Here is a 21,819-nt window from a genome sequence, read left to right as displayed (position 1 = left end):
GGAAAAGTAACCATTTTGAAATATGCCAGGGCATTCTGTTCTTTTCAATAAGGCCTGCATTCAAGAGAAACTATTTTAATAGAGCCTAAACTATTGGAATTTTTATCAGAGCAAAACTAACCTGGGGGAAAAGAAAATGCCCAACTCCATCCCCCTCTTCCACACATGACAGGGAATTACTCAACTTCAGCCCCTGTAGCCATCTGTCCCACCTAAAGTGTGGGACTGGGGTACTAAAAGGCACTTGTGGCATTCACAGTTCAAGGCCATAGGCTCACTAAAAGACCAAGCCCTGCTCATAGGACTATAGAACCCTTCTCCTCACTTCATACCTCACCACCACATTACTAAGGTCCTATATACTGTTAGGATGTCCTTGGAACCACAGTAGACTGTACGGCCATCTTGCCAGCGCAACCCAACGAAAAGCCCCTAGTAGCTGCCAGAACGAATTGGAGGTCAACCAATCACCGAGCGACAGCACCACCTGATGCGAAAAAGGCCCACCTGGACCTAAACCCGGAACTGCTGCAGCTTAAAAACCCTACCCCACCACACCTGGGCATGATTCCCTGACTCCTCTCTCTCTCTCTCTCTCTCTCTCCCTCCCTCCCTCCCTCCCTCCCTCCCCCTGAGTCACGGAACCTCGCCTGAGACCCTAGTTCCCGATAAAGCCTTTGACTGCCAAAATTTAAAAAAAAAAATTTTTTTTAACGTTTATTTATTTTTGAGACAGAGAGAGACAGAGCATGAACGGGGAGGATCCGAGAGAGGGAGACACAGAATCTGAAACAGGTTCCAGGCTCTGAGCCATCAGCCCAGAGCCCGACGCGGGGCTCCAGCACGAGATCATGACCTCAGCCGAAGTTGGCCGCTTAACCGACTGAGCCGCTCGGGCGCCCATAAAATTTTTTAGCCTCTGACTCTTATCTTTACCCCACCAGACCCTGACATATACCAGAGTTCCTTTCACCTGGTACACACTATCAAGCTGTTAACAAAAAATTATGAGGCATACTGAAAGGCAAAAAACACAGTTTGAGGAGACAGAACAAGCATCTGAACCAGACTCAGATAACAGAGATGTTGGAAATATCAGACTCTTAATTTGAACAACTATGATGAATACACTAAGGTTGCTAATAAAAAAAGTAGGGGCGCATGGGTGGCTCAGTTAGTTGAGCGTCCGACTTCGGCTCAGGTCGTGATCTCCTGGTCTGTGAGTTCAAGCCCCACACTGGACTCTATGCTGACAGCTCAGAGCCTGGAGCCTGCTTCGGATTCTGTGTCTCCCTCTTTCTCTGCCCCTCCCCTGTTCATGCTCTGTCTCTCTTGCTCTCTCAAAAATAAATAAACATTAAAATTTTTTTTCTAAAAAGTAGACAATATGCAGAAATAGACAATATAAGCAGAGAGATGGAAATTCTAAGAAAGAATCAAAAAAATACTAGAGATTAAAAACACTGCAACAAAAATGAAGAATACCTTTGATGGGCTTATTGGTAGACTGGACATGGCTGAGAAAGAACCTCTGAGCTTGAGGATATGTCATAGATGTTTTCAAAACTGAAAAGCAAAGGGGCACCTGGGTGGCTCAGCCGGTTAAGCATACGACTTCAGCCCAGGTCACGATCTCGCGGTCCGTGAGTTCGAGCCCCGTGTGGGGCTCTGGGCTGATGGCTCAGAGCCTGGAGCCTGCTTCCGATTCTGTGTCTCCCTCTCTCTCTGCCCCTCCCCCGTTCATGCTCTGTCTCTCTCTGTCCCAAAAATAAATAAACGTTAAAAAAAAATTAAAAAAAAAAACTGAAAAGCAAAGAGAAAAAAATACTGAAAAAAAACCCAATATCCAAGAAGTGTGAGATAGCTGCAAAAATAAATGTAATATACACAAAATGGGAATATATGAAGGAGCAGAGAGAAAGAAACAGAAACAACGTTTAAAGCAATATTGACTGAAGTTTTCCCCAAATTAACGTCAGACACTAAGCCACAGATCCAGGAAACTCAAAGAACACCAAGTAGGAACGTGCCAATAAAACCACACCTAGGCATATTATATTCAAACTGCAGAAAATAAAAGAGAAAAAGCCTTGAAAGAAGCTAGAGGAAAAAAATACCTTAATTTAGAGGAACAAAGATAAGAATTACTTTCTACTTCTCCTCAGAAACCATGTAAGAAAGAAGAGAGTGAAGTAAAATATTTAAAGTGTTGAAAACAAACAAACAGAAAATCACCAAACTAGAAATCTGTAACCTGGGAAATTATCCTTCAAAAGTGAAGAAGAATGGGGCACCTGAGTCACTCAAGTTGGTTAAGCGTCCGACTTGGGCTCAGGTCATGATCTCATTGCTCTTGGGTTTGGCTCATGGGTTCAAGCCCCACATGGGGCTGTCTGCTATCAGCGCAGAGCTGCTTCAGATCATCTGTCTCCCTCTGTCTCTGTCCCTCCCCTCTCTCTGTCTTTCAAAAATAAATATCATAAACAGTTTTTTAAAAAGTGAAGAGGAAAAAATTTCTCAAAAATTGAATGGAATTTGTGGCCAGTAGGTCTGCCCTGCAAGAAATGTTAAAAGCTATTCTCCAGAGAAAAGGAAAATAATGTAAGTCAGAAACTCATATCTATGTAAAGAAAGAGCATTAGAGAAGGAATAAGTGAGGATAAAATAAAAACTTTTATTTTTCTTATTCTTAACTAATCTAACAGATAATAGTTTGTTCAAAATAATAACAAAAATGTATTTGAAGATTATAGCTTATGTATAAGTGAAATGAATGACAGCAATGATACAACGGATGAAAGGGAGAAATTAGGAATGTTTTGATACTATAAAGTACTTGTACTACCCATGATGGTATACTGTTACTTAAAAATGGAGTTGGGGTGCCTGGGTAGCTCAGTCGGTTAAGTATCCAACTTCAGCCCAGGTCATGATCTCATGATTCGTGGGTTCGAGCCCCACATTGGGCTCCATGCTGACAGTGTGAAGCTTGCTTGGGATTCTCTCTCTCTGCCTCTCTCTCTGTCCCTCCCCCACTTGCACTTTCTGTTTCTCAAAATAAATAACAAAAAAAGAAAATGGAGTTGGGTTAGTTGTAAATGTATATGGCAGATTCTAGGGCAACCACTAAAAAAAATTTTTTAAGAGCATAATTGATATGTTAAGAGGAAATAGAATCCTATAAAATTGTCACTTAAAATCATAATTAGTAGAAAAAACAGTGAAAGACAAATATAGGAATGCAAAACAAAGGCAGCAAATAGAAAACAGTAACAAATATGGTAGATATTAATCCAGATACATCAATAATTAATGTATCTTTAAACAACAAAGATAGAGATTATCAGGGTGGATCATAAAAGGAGACCAAACTATATAATCTTTACAAAACCCACCTTAAATATAAAGATACACATATAGGTTGAAAGTAAAGGGATGGAGAAAACTATACCATACAAACTAATCTAATTAAAAGAAAGCCATAGTAGGTATATTAATTTCAGACAAAGCAGACTTCAGAGCAAGGAAAATTATCATGGACAAAAAGGCACACTACATAATGTAAAGGAGTCCGTTCTACAACAAGGTATAACCATTTTTAACATCTATGTACCTAACTACACAGCATCAAAATATATGAGGCAAAAACTGATAGAACTGCAAGGAGAAATAGATGAATCCACTATTACAGTTGGAAACTTTAACACTCTTCTATCAAAAATAGACAGAAAATCAGTAAGAACATTAACTGAACTCAGAAGTATCATCAATCAATTGGATATAACTGACATCTATAGACCTCTTCATCCAAAAATAGCAGGATACACATTCCTCTCATGGTCGCATGAAAATACACAAAAATAGACTGCATTCTGGGCCATAAAGAAACACTTTAACAAATTTAGAATAATAAAAATCATGCAATGGATGCTCTCAGACCACAATGGAATTAAACTAGAAATCAGTAATAGAAAGATAACTGGAAAATCCCCAAATACTTGAAGGTTACACAACATACTTCTAAATAACGCATGAGTCAAATTAGAAATACAAAGAGAAATATAAAAATACTTTGAACTAAATGATGATGAAAGTACAATTTAAAATTTGTGAGATTCAGCAAAAGCAGTGCTTAAATGGAAATATATAGCATTGAATGCATATATTACAATAGAAGGAAGATCTAAAATTAATAATCTAAGTTTCTACCTTAGGAAACTAAAAAGAAGAATAAATTTAATCCAAAGTAAGCAGAAGTAAAGGAATAATGGATATTAGAGCAGAAATCAATGAAATTGAAAATTGGAAATCAACAGAGAAAGTCAATGAAACCAAAAGCTGGTTGTTTTAAAAATCAGTAAAATCAATGTTTCTAGCTAGGATGACTTAAGAACAAAGAAAGAAGATACAAATTACTAATTTTAGAAATGAAAAAGTGGACATTAGTAGATATCCCATGGAAATTAAAAGGATAATAAAGGAATACTATGAACAACTCTCTGACCACAAATTTTAAAACCTAGATGAAATGGACCAATTCCTTGACAGACACACTACCAAAACTCACTCAAGAAGAGTGAGACAATATGAATAGGTCTATATCTACTAAAGAAATTGAATCAATAATTAATAGCCTTCCAAAACAAAAAAACACTAAGCCAAGATAGATTTACTCAATTTCTACTAAACATTTAAGAGAGAAATTATACTAATTCTCTACAATCTTTTCCACAAGACAGAAACAGAGGGAATACTTCCTAACTCAATCAATAAGTCCTGCTTTACCCTAATACCAAAACCACACAAGACATTACAACAAAGTAAAACTACAAAGCAATATCTGTCATGAATACCGATGCAGAAATTTGCAGCAAAATATTAGCAAATGAAGTCCAACAATATATAAAATAATTATATACCATGATCCAAGTAGAATTTATTCCAGATATGCAAGGCTAGGATCTAACAAAACATGTATAAAATCAATATGAAGAAAACTATAAAACTTTGATGAAAGAAAATGAAAAACAATAAATGAAGGAATATTCTGTGTTCATGGATAGAAAGACTTATTATTGTCAAGTAGTCAGTTCTTCCCAACTTGATCCATAGATTCAATGCAATCCCAATCAAAATTCCAACAAGTTATTCTGTGGACATAGACAAACTGATTCTAAAAATTATATGGAAAGGGAAAAGATCCAGACTAGCCATCTCAATATAGAAAGAGAACAAAGTCACAAAACTAACACTACTGGACCTCCAAACTTACTATGTAGCAATAGTAATCAAGGCAGTGTGATATTGGGAAAATAATAGATAGATCAATAGGCTAGAATACAGAGCCCAGAATAGAGCCCCATAGAGTCAACTCTCATTAACAAGGGAGCGATGGCAATGTCACCAAATGATGCTGGAACAACTAAACATCCACATGCAAGAAAAAACAACAGAGTTTAGACACGGACTTAATTTCTAACAAAAACTAACTCAAAATAGAGGTAAAAAATGCAAAACTATAAAAGAAGACATAGGAGAAAATCTAGATGAGCTCTATTATGTTAATGACTTTTTATTTTTTTTAAACCTTTTTTTAAAAAAAAATTTTTAATGTTTATTTATTTTTGAGACAGAGAGAGACAGAGCATGAACGGGGGAGGGGCAGAGAGAGAGGGAGACACAGAATCGGAAGCAGGCTCCAGGCTCTGAGCCATCAGCCCAGAGCCCGACGCGGGGCTCGAACTCACGGACCGTGAGATCGTGACCTGAGCTGAAGTCGGACGCTTAACCGACTGAGGCACCCAGGTGCCCCTGTTAATGACTTTTTAAATAATGACATGATCCATGAACTCAGAAATAATTGATAATCTGGACTTTACTAAAATTAAACACTTCTCTGCAAAACACACTGTAGGGAGAATGAGAAGAACAGCCACAGACTGGGAGAAAATAATTACTAAAAGACACATCTGATAAAGGACTGTTATCCAAAATACACAAAGAGCTCTTAAAAGTCAATAATAAGAAAACAAATAACCAGGTCACAATATGGATAAAAGACCTGAACAGATTCCTCACCAAAGAAGATATTCAGAGGGCCAATAAGCATGTGAAAAGATGTTCCACATTGTATACCACCAGAGAAATGCAAATTAAAGCAACAATGAGATTACCACTGAACACTTAACTAAACTGGCTAAAATCCACACCCCTGACAACACTGAACAGCTAGCAAGGATCTGGAACTATAGAAACTTTGTTATATTGCTGGTGGGAATGCAAAATGTTACAGCCACTCTGGAGGACAGTTTGACAGTTTCTATAAAACTAAACATACCCTTACCATATGATCCAGCAATCACACCCCTTGATATTTGCCAAATCGAGCTGAAAACTTATGTCCACCCACAACTACATGCAGATGTTTATGGCAGCTTTATTCATAATTGCCAAAACTTGGGAGGAACTAAGATTTCCTTCAGTAATTGGAAGGTACTTCCCTTCCAGTCAACAGAATATTATTCAGTGCTAAAAAGAAGTAAGCTATCAAGCCATGAAAAGACACGGAGAAAACTTAAATGCATATTAGTAAGTTAAACTCATCTAAAAAAAGTTACATAACTTAGGATTCCAATTATATGATATTCTGAAAAGGCAAAAATTGGCAACAGTGAAAGAGTAGTGGTTGCCAGAGGTTAAGGGAGAGGTAGAGATGAGTAGATAGAGCACAGAGGATTTTAAGGGCAGTGAAACTATTCTGTATAATACTACAAAGGTGGATACATGTCATTCATTATATATTTATCAAAGCCCATAGAATGTTCAATCGCCTAAAGTGAACTCTAATGTAAACTATGGACGTGGGTGATAAGGATGTCTTAATGTAGGTTCATCAGTTGTAACAAGGGTACAACATCTGGTGGGGGATGTTGGTGGTGGAGGAGGCTGTACGTGTGTGAGGAGAGGGGGTCTATGAGAACTCTGTGCTTTCTGCTCCAATTTTGCTGTGACCTTAAACTGTTCTCAAAATTAATTTTTTAAAAAATAACCTCAGCCTATAAACAAGGGCTTTTGATTTTAGCTGTTTTCCTTTTTTAATTTGTTAACATATTAATTCTACTCCCTTCACAGATGTTTCACTTCATTTTTAGTGATATAAGAAAACAACCTTCACCACAGGAGCCACAAGATGGGTTTGCTGGAGGCAATGCATATTTGTTTACTGACTATTCATTATCATTGGTAAACATCTTTAAGGTTGAATGTTGCAGGCTGAATAATGTCAGATGCTCATTTCTTAACTAAGATCTCTCTGTACCCTAGGGACAATGATTCTCTTGCAAACATCTGAAGAATTTATCCCTTCTCTCATCCCTTTCCTATCCAGAGATAGTATTCACAGAAGGCCTCTTTCTCCCTTTGTTGAAACTGTATTCTCATGTCTCAGAGTATGCTTCCTTTCCAATTACTTCAAAGAGAGCCTCAGAGTTGCTTGCTTCTAAAGCTCTATCTCTACCTCGTAATCGAACCCAAATCTCAAACCCACTTTTCCAACAGGATCTCTTCATTTGACCATATTAAAAACCAAACTGCTCCTCCACACACACAAAAATTGTTTTCCTTTAATATTCTCCATGAGAGTTAACAGGCTTACAATTCACACAGGTATATTGTTTATTAGCATTAATCGACATCTCATGCGGTACATAGTTTACTTGAATTTTTCTTTTACTCTCTTTCTCCCCCACCACATATGTCAAGTTTACAAAGACAGCTGTGTGTCTCCTTTTTTTCATGGTTATATTCCAAGTGACTAGAACAGTGCTACTAGTGATCAATAAATCTTGTATTGAATAAATGGGTGAATCTATCTTTTGTGAAATCAACCTTAAAAATTAGATGATCTTTACTTCGTCTTGTAGTCATTTCCTAAAGGTGGAATCTCCAAATAGAAGGTACCTACATTTTTAAGGCTCTTTTAAAAATGCAATGGTTATGGCAGACACTGCAGGAGTCACTAGCTGTGTGGTGCCTGGAACTGCTTGGGCCATCTTGTACAGATCAATATATCAATATATCTATGATCTTGTACAGATCAATATATCTATGATATATCTATGATATATTGATATATATATATATATATATGATATATATCTATGGGTCCTTGGGGAGCCTGCTTGGCTCAGTCAGTTAAGTGTCCGACTTCTGCCCTGGTCACGATCTCACAGCTCTCGTGAGTTTAAGCCCCACACAGGGCTCTGTGCTGACAGCTCAGAGCCTGGGGCTGGATTGTGTATCTCTTTCTCATTCTCTCTCTCTCTCTCTCTCTCTCTCTCTCAAAAATAAGAAAACTTTAAAAAAAAAAAAAAAAAGGAGAAGAAGAACCTGGATTCTTGATGGCATGATTGGGATAGTGTCCTGATCAGTTTCCCCTACAGTTTGCCCTACCTATGGAATTCTTGCTAAATGACTTCCAGTAGCTACATATACGCAGTTGGGCTGAAACACACATCAATTTTACTATTCTTAGTTTTTAAACATATAGTCTTAAAAGCAGTGATAACCATCATGTCCCATCTGTCAAGTCTGAACAGCTTCTCATTGCTCTTGAAATAAAATCTAAACTCTTTACAATGGCCTATAAATTCTTTCTCACTATGATCAAGTCACACTGGTTTTGTGTGTCTTAACTGCATCTAACATTTTGCTGCCCAAAGGCCTTTGCATTTGCTGTTATTTACCCCGAGGGGTTTTCCTCTGTATGACTGAGTTTATTTTTTTATTCTCAGCTATCAACTCAAAAATTGTACCCCAGTTACTTTCTCCATTATATAGTCATGTTTTTTTCACTGTATTTTTTATAACCTAATTTTTAAAATTTACTTAGTTTCTTATTGTCTCTTCTTTCTCAAATGTATTTGTCATGAGAGTACCATCTTTGTTCTGTTCACTGCTGTATCTCTAACACCAATTGGGTACATGTACCCAATTCATGGTCTGTGCTTAAAATATTTTTTGAGGGGCGCCTGGGTGGCTCAGTCGGTTAAGCGTCCGACTTCGGCTCAGGTCATGATCTCACAGTTCGTGAGTTCGAGCCCCGCATCAGGCTCTGTGCTGACAGCTCAGAGCCTGGAGCCTGCGTTGGATTCTGTGTCTCCCTCTCTCTCTGCTCCTCCCCTGTTCACAAGCTGTCTCTGTCTCAAGAATAAATAAACATTAAAAAAAATAATTTAAAAAAATATATTTTTTGAACAAATGAATAAGAGTATGTGATGACGAAGACAAAGGTTACATGAAAAAAATGTTTAACTAGATAAAATCATTTTGAATACATATTTTTAAATGCCCACAACAAAAATATTAAAAGAAAAATTATGCTAAGGAAATTTATTTGTCAAATAATTACAGTATTTATTAAGTAAAGAACATGTACAAATGAATAAAAAAATCTAAACATACCAAAAGGCAAATGGGTAAAAGTATGATCAACTAATTCAATAAAGAATTGCTTAGTAATCATAAGAAAATATAGTTTGCACTAAGAAGCAAAAATAATGCAAATAAAATCAAGGAATCATTTTGTCTGAAAAATTAATAATTTAGTAATAAAATAAATACTATTGGTAGTGTTCATGTATTGAGTTGCCACTATATTCTAAGAGCTGTTAACCTTTTTATATTTTTACATACATATGTGTAATGAAGAGAAAATGGTCACTGTTAGAAATGTTCAAGTAACAGCAAGAAGGCCAGGATGCCTGGTAGGCAGGGAGTCAAGGAGACCTTGGGAGATGAGGCTTGAGAGACAGTATTATATACCTGGTAAATAGTGGGCACTTAATGTTTGTTTGAAGAGTAATTATCTTAGTCATGCTACTGAGGGTAATTTTAATTTTTATCTTTTTGCTAATCTACCTTTATATATTTTTGAAACAAAGGCATATTAATTTTATGGTAAGAAATAAGTAATTTAATAAAAATGTATTTAAAAATGGAGTATCATTAAAAGTAAGACACAGTAGATTGTGTTGTGTTAGATACTAAGAATGCCTAGTTTCTTCATAGATACGAAGCAATTCCTTTTCTTTTTCGAGTGGGGGCGAGAGATGGCAATTGCATCTTTGTTGGGATGCAAGGATAATTTTTCAAGATAATGGACTTGAATGGTGCCACTCATTCGACATACATATATACACTGGAATTTTAAAAAATTCCTGTATAATTAACATACAGTGTTATATTCATTTCAGGTGTACAATATAATGATTCAACAATTCTATACATTACTCAGTGCTCATTGCAATAGTGTTCTCTTTATCCCTCTCACCTGTTTTACCCATCTCCCTACCCACCTCCCCTCTGGTAACGATTTATTCTCTATGGTTAAGAGTCTTTTTTTTTTGGTTTGTCTATTTTTTTCTTACTTTGTTTTGTTTCTTAAATTCCACACATGGGTAAAGTCATATGGTGTTTGTCTTTCTCTGACTGACTTATTTCACTTAGCATTATACCCTCTAGATCCATCCATGTTGTTGCAAATGGCAAGAGTTTTTATTCTTTTTTTATGACTGATTAACACACACATACAAACACACACACACAACACCTTATTCATCCATTCATCTATTGATGGACACTTGGGTTGCTTCCATATCTTGGCTCTTGTAAATAATGCTGCAATAAACATTGGAGTACATCTGTGTGTCTTCTTTGGAAAAATACCCATTCATATCTTCTGCCCGTTTTTAATTGGATTATTTGTTTTTTGGGGTGTTGGGTTTTATAAATTCTTTAAATATTTTGGATACTAACCATTTATCAGATATGACATTTGCAATTATCTTCTCCCATTCAGTAGGTTAGCTTTTAGTTTTATCGATTGTTTGCTTCTCTGTGCAGAAGCTTTTTATTTGATAAAGTCCCACTAGTTTATTTTTGCTTTTGTTTCCCTTGTCAAAGAAGACATATCTAGAAAAAAGTTTCACAGTTGATGTCAAGGAAATTACTGCCTATGCCTTCTTCTCGGATGTTTATGGTTTCAGGTCTCACATGTAGGGTTTAATTCATTTTGAGTTTATTTTTGTGTATGGTGTAAGAAAGTGGTCTACCTTCTCTTTTGCATGTAGCCTTCCAGTTCCCAGCATCATTTGCTGAAGAGACTATTTTTTTCTCACTGCATATTCTTGCCTCCTTTGTTTTAGATTAACTGACCATATAATTGTGGGTTTATTTCTGGGCTGTCTATTCTGTTCTATTCATCTATGTGTCTATTTTTGTGCCAGTACCATACTTGTTTTATGTTTATTTTTGACAGAGAGACCGAACATGAGCAGGGGAGGGGCAGGGAGAGAGGGAGACACAATCTGAAGCAGGTTGCAGGCTCTGAGCTGTCAGCACAGAACCCCAAATGGAGCTTGAACTCATGAACCTGAGCCGAGATCAAGAGTTAGTCGCTTGACTGACTGAGCCACCCAGTCACCCCAGTACCATACTATTTTGATTACTACAGATTTGTAGTGTATTTTGAAATCTGGGATTGTGATACCTCCAGCTTTGTTTTTCTTTTCCAAGATTGCTTTGGCTTTTCAGAGTCTACGAATTTTAGAATGGTTTGTTCTAGTTCTGTGAAAAGTGCTATTAGTATATTGTTAGGGATTGCATTAAATCTCTGGACTGCTTTGGGGAGTATGGACATTTTAACAGTATTTGTTCTCCCAATCCATGGGCATTGAATATGTTTCCATTTGTTTTTATCATCTTCAATTTCTTTCATCAGTGTTTATAGTTTTTAGAGTACAGGCCTTTTCACCTTTTTGGTTAATTTCATTCTCAGGTATTTTATTGTTTTTGGTACAATTGTTAATGGGATTGTTTTCTTAATTTATCTTTCTGCTGCTTCAGATAGATAAATCTGCAACAGATTTCTGTACATTGATTTTGTATCCTGTGACCTTACTGAATTCATTTATCAGTTCTAGTCGTTTTTTTTAGTGGAATCTTTAGGATTTCCTATGTATAATAAACTTTCACCATTTCATCTGGAAATCTGAAACTTTCATCATTTCATCTGGAAATGGTGAAAGTTTTAATTCTTCTTTACCAATCTAGATGCATTTTATTCCTTTTTCTTGCCTGATTGCTGTGGCTAGGTCTTCCAGTACTATGTTAAATGAAAGTGCTTTGAGTGGACATCCTTTTCTTGTTTCTGACCTTAGAAGAATAGTTTCAGTTTTTCACCAGTGACTATGATGTTAGTTGTAGGTTTTTCATCTATGGCCTTTATTATGGTGAAGTGTGTTCCCTCTAAATCTACTTTGTTGAGGGTTTTTATCATGAATGGTGTTGTACTTCATCAAATGCTTTTTCTGAATTTCTATTAAAATGATGATAATGGCTTTTATTATTTCTTTTGCTGATTTTGTGAATCAAATGAATATTGATTTGTGAATATTGAACCATCCTGGGACTAAGTCCCACCAGATTGTGGTGAATGATTTGTTTAAGGTACTGTTGAATTCAGTTTGCTAATATTTTATTGGAGATTTTTGCATCAATGTTCCTCAGAGATATTGGCCTGTAGATTTTTTGTCGTGTGTTTATGAGGTTTTGGTCTCAGGGTAATGCTGGCCTCATAAAGTGAAACTGGAAGCTTTCCTTCCTCTTCAATTTTTTGGAATGGTTTGAGACTAGGTATTAACTCTTTAAATGTTCAGTAGAATTCACCTGTGAAGCTATCTGATCCTGAACTTTTGTTTTTTGGGAATTTTTTGATTACTGACTGAATTTCTGGTAATCAGTCTATTCACAGTTTCTATTTCTTCCTGATTCAGTTTTGAGAAGTTATGTTTCTAGGAATTTATCCATTTCTTCTAGGTTGTTCAATTTGTTGGCATATCATTTTTCAAAATATTATCTTCTAATCCTTGATACAAGGCAGTTCTTTTCAGTATGTTTATATTTCTTCCTTTCATCTCCTTATCATGTGTCCCTTATTTTCATAGCCTAATTTGATGTGATCTAAAATACTGAAATCTCCTTTAAAATTTTTTTATTTTAATGTTTATTTATTTTGAGAGAGATAGAGAGCAAGCGGGTAGAAGGGCAAAGAGAGGGAGACAGAGAATCCCAAGAAGTCTGCTTACTGTCGGTGCAGAGCCTGATTTGGGGCTTGAACTCACAAACTATGAGATCATGACCTGAACCAAAATCAAGATTCAGACACTTGACCAACTGAGCCACCCCGGTGCCCCTGAAATCTTTATACTAATGACCCTATCATTATATCCAACATAGTTTAATGAAAGAAGCATTTAATTTTAGAGACTGTCCAACTTTGGACAAATATTATGTTAGTCCTTAGTTCTTCCTCTACTCAGAAGTTGGTAATGAAGTTAAATGACTTCTTTGAATTATCAGAAGATATCTAAATGCAATACGTTTAGGCTTACTGACATCCTTTACTTCAAATGCAATCTGATTATTATTGCGCCCAGCCACGGATACTTTACATGCCTTAGATTTCCACTGTTCCATTTTCATTTTAAAAATTTTATACTTTGAACTATTCTCAGATCCATCCTTGGGCTGATCATAGGCCAATATGGCATTCACCAGTTCAGAACATATCTCCTTTTTGTGGTTTAACCTGATTCCATTTTGGTATTATTTGAAGAGTTGCAAATGCTGTTTTTACATTCTTCATTTGGCATTTAAGCAAAATCTTACTCTGTAAATCAGCTGTTTTCACTTATAAGTGATGCATGTAAACTATTTTAGAAGCGAATGGAAAAAAATCTATTTAAAGAAGATGCCCATCCCCAACTTCCTTACCAATTGTTGTTATGTAAAAAATAATTTAGAAAAAAAGAAACAAAAATGGTAAAGTGATATAATGGGTGCATTCAATATTTACTAGGCCATTTATTAGCCATTCCCAAAATTTAACTTCAAGGAAACCTAATACATTAAGCTAAATCTTGTATCTATTTTTTATTTCTTCATTGTATTCAACATCTGTCCTTTTTTATTGCTGTGTATATTTTTATGAAATATTTATACAAGTTGGTCAGAGAGGGTCTGTTTATGCAAATGATAGCACACCTTTGTTCTCTGAACTGTATTATGAATAAATTAACCACTGAAACACTGTATGTGGCCACTTTAATACAAAGCTTTTGAGCTTTGCAGTAAGAAGTTATATAGTAAGAAGGCAAAGAAAGCTGTATACTTACTTCATAAAACCTCATTCCTTCTTTTGTACTGTTTAATAGAAGACACTTTAAACATTATTACCATGAATTTGTCACTCATCTCTATGCTAGTAATTGTTAATAGAGGAAAATATTCCGTATCAAATGTTCATTGTGGTCCAGCAATTAAAAATAATTTAAAGAAGTTAGGATTATAGTGTTTTAATGAGCACTTGTGTGATTATAAATGTTCTTGTACCATTTACTGAATATCTATTTGAGGTGAGGCATAGGATAGAGTATAATTTCATGTTCACAATAGCTCTAACTGATGCATGTTTTAAAGTCTATTCTGAGGTGGGTGGGTGGGTGATGGGTATTGAGGAGGGCACCTGTTAGGATGAGCACTGGGTGTTGTATGGAAACCAATTTGATAAGAAATTTCATATTAAAAATTTTTTTTAAAGTCTATTCTATTGGCAATAACACGGGGCCTCAGGGAGGACTAAGGCCACATAGCAGTGAATTATTTACCTATTTGTTTTTCCAACTATTCAAAATAAGCTATCTAGCAGCAGGACTCTGTATGGTTAAGAGTCTGGGTTCTGGATTTAGGTTTTGCTAATCTCTTGTTGTCTAGCTTTTGAAAAAATACTAAACTTCTCTGTCCTCTGTAAGATGGGATAAAAATACACTAATATCATGAAACACCTAGAATAGTGCTTAGCACATAATTAACACTCTGGAAATCTTAGGTGATTTTATATTTATGTATTTAGGTGTCATTAATATTCATCACAGAAGAAATCCATCTTACTCTTACTCCCATGGGTGAGGCACTCTATACATATGTTCTAATGTCCTTAGTGTTCATCATCTCTGTGCATTCATGGGACTATGGGACAGGTGCAAGTGCTCTAAGAAGTGGCTTCTAATACTTCCAGCTGGAGTCTTGCATGGAAGAGATGCAAGGAAATTCATACTATGTAATATTTTTAAAATTTCCTTCCTCCCTTCCTTCCTTCCTTCCTTCTTTCCTTCCTTCCTTCCTTCCTTCCTTCCTTCCTTCCTTCCTTCCTTCCTCCCTCCCTCCCTCCCTCCCTCTCTCCCTCTCTTTTCTTTCTTTCTTTCTTTCTTTCTTTCTTTCTTTCTTTCTTTCTTTCTTTCTTTCTCTTTATTTTATTTTATTGTCATTTTTTATTATTTAAAAAATGTTTTAATATTTATTTTGAGAGACAGAATGTGTACTCAAGTGAGCAGGGGAGGGGCAGAGAGAGAAGGAGAGTGAGAGTCCCAAACAGGCTCTGTGCTGTCAGTGTGGAGCCCAACATGGGGCTCCATCTCACATCTGTAAGATCATGACCTGAGCTGAAATCAAGAGTTGGATGCTTAACTGACTGAGCCACTCTAGCGCCCCACATAATATGTAATATTGATTTGAGGATTACATCAGGCTTTTTTTTTTTATAGGAAATCTCCTCTTGCTGTATTAAATATCTAGTGTATATGGTTCTCATTATTGGTAATGTCACGTAAATTTTCTAGAATTGTTATACAATATGGGAAAATATCAAGTTTCTTTTGTAGTGAGTGGTGAGGTTTCTGAGAATGTCAAATTTTCTCATGTAGGTACTAATCGTAAATCTTTTGTGAGCAGACGACAATAGGCTGTACAAGTGTGGGCTTCTCTCAGTGTCTTTGGAGGAGCCTGTAGTGGTGAGGGGGCTGAAGCTTATAATGAAGCTTAAACTTTGTTATCTTCACAGTAAATCAACTTTGGAGTAAGGCCATATAAAATATATTTTAAATTTTAATCATTTATTTGTTTTTATTTTAGTATTTTAATTTCTGTGTTCTAAAATTGACTATGGGTAATAGAATCAAAAAGGATTTAAGATTGTGGAGTGAGAAATGTAGTGGTCATGGGTTTTGTTTTTCCTTGTTTAGGAACTACATGTCCAGTCCAAGCTTGCTATTTCTAAAATCCAGTCATGGGTGAGAAAGGAAATCAAGATAATGCCGAGCAGTTTTATCACAAGCGTTTGAAAACTTAATTCAATCCATATAACTAAGAGTACTCAGTAAAGATAAAGAATGCAGATACTTTGGAGATAAGACTACAAAATTGGTTATCCTCACACAGAAATACATTTTTCCAAAGGTTGGCAAGTATATTGAAACAAATAGGTGCTCAATGAATCTTTAGTGAAGAGGAAGGATCTGGACCACTAGGGACCTCTCCAGTTATTACACAATTTCAGGAGCATGGCCACATCTCTGCACAATAATAGCTAACCTTCACATAGGCTTACTGTCTAATGGGTCCTGTCATAAGCTTCCTCATATTAACTTATTTAATTTCTAAAACAACTCATAGAGAAAGGTAATATTACCCTATGCATTTTATAGATAAGGACACTGAGGCATAGAGCGACTGCCTCATTTGTCACACAGACATTATGTGGCAGAACTGGGATTTTAACCAGAACCATGTGACACCCAAGTCTGCGCTCTTTATCATGTGCTAAGATAAAAGGGCAAAAGCTTCTTGTTGTTGATTATGAAATAACCCTGGTAAGTTTGTAGAGAAAGCTTTACAGATATATTTTTTTAAACATCCTATTTAAACAAAAATATAAACTCTTTTAGGGAAGAAAAGTAGAATATTCAAATAAGGATTTATTCAGGCGCCTGGTAGCTCAGTTGGTTAAGCACCCGACTTCAGCTTAGGTCATGATCTTGTGGTTCATAGGTTTGAGCCCCATGTCGGGCTCTGTGCTGACAGCTCAGAGCCTGAAGCCTGCTTCGGATTCTGTGTCTCCCTCTCTTTCTGACACTCCCTTACTGGTGTTTTCTCTCTCTCTCTCAAGCGCGTGCACACACACTCTCTCTCTCAATAATAAATAAACATTAAACAAATTTTAAAAAATAATAATAATAAAATCAGTATTTATTTAGGGGTACCTAGGTGGCTCAGTCAAGCGTCTGACTTCGGCTCAGGTCGTGATCTCACAGTTTGTGGGTTCCAGCCCCGTGTCAAGCTCTGTGCTGACAGCGCAGAGCCTGAAGCCTGCTTTGGATTCTGTTTCTCCTTCTCTCTCTGTCCCTCCCCTGCTCATGCTCTGTCTCTCTCTCTCTCAAAAATAAATAAACATAAAAAAATTTAAAAATTTTTAAATAAGGATTTATTTAATGAACTCTTACTAGACAAGTTTTGTTAATTTTTCTCAGGATGTTATATCATGACATAATAGTATTGTATTGTATATATTATATTATATTATATTATATTATATTATATTATATTAATTATATATATTATATTATATTATATTATATTATATTATATTATATTATATTATATTCACACTGGAAAAATCACCCTACTTAGCCCAGCTATAAACTATATGATGGGTGGTTGCTTTGGCCATGTTATCTCTGAAAATAAATTTGTAGATGATTAATATTTGTCTTCTCATCAAATCATTATTTATTTTTAGGCAATTCATGCCAGATGAAAGGCTATTTTGTAGCAGAGACAACCCTTGTCTGCTTGCTGTGAGGTATGTGGCATTCTAGCAGCCTCTTGTACTAAGTAGTGCTAAATCTTTGGTAATGCTTTTAATCTCTATGGGCCAGAGTCCTCACATGGAAAATGCTTTGTACAGTTTATTTCAGCTTGAAAAATTCCTATGATGCCTCCAGAATAAATAAATAACCAAATTAGAAAATAAAAGAGTGAATTTAAAAATGCATGTAGATTAAGAAAAACTATATAGTTAGGGTGCCTGGTGGCTCAGTCAGTTAAGTGTCTGCCTCTTGGTTTTGGCTCTGGTCATGATCTCCTGGTTTGTGAGTTCGAGCCCTGCATTGGGCTCTGTGCTGACAGTGTGGAGTCTGCTTGGGATTCTCTTTCCCTCTCTCTTTGCCCCTCCCCTGCTCTCGCTCTCTCTCTCTCTCTCAAAATAAATAAATAAATACAAGAAAAACTATATAGTTTATATTTAATAGGGAATTCAAAGACATTTATTTATTAATTTGTAAAGTTGAAATTAGAAAAGGGCTAAATTTAAAGAGTGCCTAAAATCAGCAATGATTATTACAAATGTAGACTCTAAATAAATATAACTCTGGGAGCATTTGGGAGGGAAAAAGTTAGAAACATTTTTAAGAAATAAGATTAAACATATGACAAATACCTTTGATAGACCAACAGAAATTTAGTAGGAGATCATCACTTTACTTTTATTATACTCTTACCTGATTTTTATTTTTGTCAAACATAAGAACACTATGCCCACCGTTTTGCACCACACTTTTATCACTACAAAATATGCCTTGGAAATAATTCCTTAGCACATCCTACCACTTCCTTTAGACAGCTGAATGGTACTCTGTCCTATCAATCTGTAATCAGATTTTAGTCGGTTCCATATTTATAAACTTGATATCGTTTCCAGTCTTTTAATATCATAAACAATGCTGCAAGTAATATACTATCACAAATATTTTCCTCATCTGTGTGAATATAACTGTAGGAAAAATTCCTATATCCAAAGGACAGAATACATAAAGATATTTTTTTGTTTGTATTTTAAGGAAATTGAAACGTAATTGTTTTATTTATTTATTTATTATTTATTTATTTAATACAATCATTCAGCCAATGTCATTTAACTAGTTATCTGTTGAAGCTAGGGATTGTTCTATACACACATCTATGTAGTATGTATATGTGTGTGTATGTATGTATGTATGTGTGTGTAAGGATACTTCCTCAACTGTTGAGAAGGTTAGTGGCTAACACCTTTGCTGTGAGTTTTCTGCAGTTCAATGACTCCCTTCTGCTCAATACTACTCCCTTTGCCACCTAAGGATTCTGTTCCCCAGAACATTCTTTGGTAAACTGCTTTTGTGAAACTCTCCATTTCAGTGAGTGTTTCCTGAGGAACCTGAGCTAAGACACTGCCTACTTGTCCCCAGCAGGGATCCTGGAGCTAGGGGTCAGACATTCACAACCGGAGGGGAGGCTTTTGAATGGGACTTGGCTCTCCTTCAGCTCTTACTACCTCCTTCTCCTGTGTGATGGCTCATGGATAGTTCCCCATGTGGAGATACTGGAAAGAGAAGGAGGGAGAATAAGCTTTACCATCTTCCTTTCTACCTTCCCCAGGTGTAGTCATGAGTGGCTCAGGTTTTCTTAGGGGAAGCTCCTGCCAGACTTGCTCTCAATGAGTTTTTATCTCACATAGATATTGGCATTTATACATACATACTTTCACACAAACATATAAAATATACACGTACATACTTATATTTGTAGTTATACTTCTGTGTATACATAATTGTTATCATTGTTTAGAACTGTTTTTAATGCATCTGTACTCGTCAAACTTTTCTATGTCTTTTATGGTTTGAATATGAAGAAAAGCCTCTCCACTAAAATCCTTTCATACTTTCATAAGAAAATTTAGTTTTTCATTTTATCTACATTAAATATTTGATATATTTGGGATTTATCAACATCCAAGGAATTGGGTAAGAATACAGTTGATTTTTTTCTTTTTTAAATAGCAAAACAATTGTCAAAATAGATATCCACACTTTCTTATGTATTGGATAATTTGCCATTTTCCTTTATTGCAAAGGCTGCCTTATTATATATAAATTTCTCTTTTTGGATCTATTTCTGAATGCCTCCATTTCATTGATCTTTTAAAAAAATTTTTTTAACGTTTTATTTATTTTTGAGACAGAGAGAGACAGAGCATGAACAGGGGAGGGGCAGAGAGAGAGGGAGACACAGAATCAGAAGCAGGCTCCAGGCTCTGAGCCATCAGCCCAGAGCCTGACGCGGGGCTCGAACTCACGGACTGCGAGATCATGACCTGAGCTGAAGTCGGACGCTTAACTGACTGAGCCACCCAGGTGCCCCTTCATTGATCTTTTTTATTTGCTAATGTTGTACAGCTTTAATTACTGTAATTATGGAATTGATGTAAATATCTGATAAAGCTAGTCCTTTATTTCTTGTATATTTACCTATTCCTATCTTTATTTTTCTACACAAATTTTACAGTAAGCTTGTCTTATTCCCTCAAAAAAACATATTTGTATTTTTATTGGGATCACATTGCATTTATAAAATAACTGAAGAAAAGTAAACACAAAGGGGTGCCTGGGTGGCTCAGTTGGTTGAGCATCCAACTTAGGCTCAGGTTATGATCTCACATTTTGTGAATTCAAGCCCTGCATCAGGCTCCCTGCTGTCAGCACAGAGCCTGCTTTAGATCCTTGGTCCTCTCTCTCTCTCTGCCCCTCCCATGCTCACACTCTCTCTCTCAAAAATAAAAATAAAAACATTTTTAAAATTTTTAAAAAAGGGAAAGTAAACACTAAACCTTCTTTTCTTAAAAAAGATGTATACATTGCTATATTTATTCAACTTTATTTAAAGTCTCTTTGGCTATAGTTTTCATTATATAATTTACACATTTAAGTTTATTCCTAGATATTTTATTGTTGTTGCTGTTGTAAATCAAATCTTTTCTTTTACTACATATTTCTAATAGGTTATAAAGAAAGTCATTGTAGGAAAGCTATTGATGTTGATATTTGCAAATTAATCTGTATCTAGCCATCTTAATTATTATTTACAGCTGAATATCAGTTGATATCCTTGAGTTTACAGACATACAATTTTACCATCTGAAATAAATGACATTTTATCTCTTATTCTTCAATTTTTATGACTCTTCTTTTTCCAAATTACTTTGTCCAGTTCTTCAAGAGTTATGGTAATAACTTAAGGTAGTGGGCATGCTTATCTTGTTCCTAATGTTAGTGAGAATATTAATATAGTTTCCCTGTTAGGTATGATGAATTTTGAGTTTGAAAAAAATTATTTTATTATGTTAAAAAATCTATCCTTCAAGTTTTATGAAGATTGTATTTTTAATCAGTAATGGATGTTTAATTTTATCACATGTCTTTTGGCATCTATAGTGATGATTAAATGGTTTATTTCCTTTGACCTTTTAGTTATATCAATTATAGTTGATTTCCTAACAATGAAAATTTTTTGGAAAAACCCCTCTGAGTCACAGTGAATTATTCCTTTTACAAGCTGCTAGATTCTGTTAAATAATCTTTACATTAACATCAATACTTTGGAGGGGGCCAACATGATAGAGAAGTAGGGGGATCTGAACTTCCCTCATCTCTCAAACAAAGAAGTGTTGAAGCCAAAGGACTTTGAACTCTGAGAGTCCGGGAGGAAAACAGACAGTGGCTTCCAGCGACCCACCAGGACAACCTGACTGGCCAAAGGTACATGATTGCGATCTGGGAGAGATAAAATGAATGGAGGGGAGGGATCTCCTGTGGAGAGGCAAAGGGAAGAGAAAGAAATGGTACAGAAGCATAGGACTGTATCTGGACAAGAGAAAAACCTCGGACAAGGATGGAGAATGATCCAATCTCTAACTACAAGGCTTTTTCCAGACTGGGGCCAGCTGTCCAGATCACAACCTGGGGAGGAGGGGTGCCAGCCCCTGGGTGGGTGGCTAGGTCAGGGGCGCAGTCCACAGTGGAAGAAAGTGATCCCCTCCCTGGAGAGCTGTGGAAC

At 35.9% G+C, this 21,819-nt stretch overlaps 1 long non-coding RNA gene across 2 annotated transcripts in view; it reads left to right on the top strand.

Annotated features, from left to right (window-relative positions):
- LOC123382778 overlaps window positions 1–21,819 on the top strand; it is a 99,066-nt gene that overhangs the window by 32,337 nt on the left and 44,910 nt on the right. For both annotated transcript variants that reach the window (XR_006591688.1, XR_006591687.1), the window contains exon 5: window positions 17,693–17,755. This is a non-coding gene — a long non-coding RNA (uncharacterized LOC123382778). The remainder of the gene's footprint in view (window positions 1–17,692; window positions 17,756–21,819) is intronic.

This window comes from Felis catus, chromosome F1, assembly GCF_018350175.1.
Source record: "Felis catus isolate Fca126 chromosome F1, F.catus_Fca126_mat1.0, whole genome shotgun sequence".
NCBI classification, from domain to species: Eukaryota; Metazoa; Chordata; class Mammalia; order Carnivora; family Felidae; genus Felis; species Felis catus.
The sequence above is the reverse complement of the archived record's forward strand: the minus strand, read 5'-3'. Positions and strand labels throughout refer to the sequence as shown.